The sequence below is a fragment of the Eimeria acervulina genome, genomic scaffold (assembly GCF_000499425.1).
Source record: "Eimeria acervulina Houghton genomic scaffold, Eah_scaff41, whole genome shotgun sequence".
NCBI classification, from domain to species: Eukaryota; Apicomplexa; class Conoidasida; order Eucoccidiorida; family Eimeriidae; genus Eimeria; species Eimeria acervulina.
The window spans coordinates 10,446-10,698 of NW_013549825.1; positions in this window are offsets into that span (position 1 = coordinate 10,446).

The following is a 253-nucleotide window of genomic DNA, read 5'->3' on the forward strand; positions in this document are numbered from 1 at the left end:
CCTAAAGCTTGCTTCTGCTTGCTGCTGCTTGCTGCTGTCACTCATTGCTGCTGCTACACGTCCCACTGCTGCTGCTGCTGCTGCTGCAGCAGATGAGCATTGATGAGGCGCTCTGTGTCGGTCATGCGCTGCTGCGCTGCTTTTCGATTAGCCTGTCGCTGCTGCTGCGCTCTTAAAAGTGCTGGAAGCTGCTTAACGTTGCCATCTGCTGCAGCTGCTGCTGCTGCTGCTGCTGCGGGAGCAGCAGCAGCAG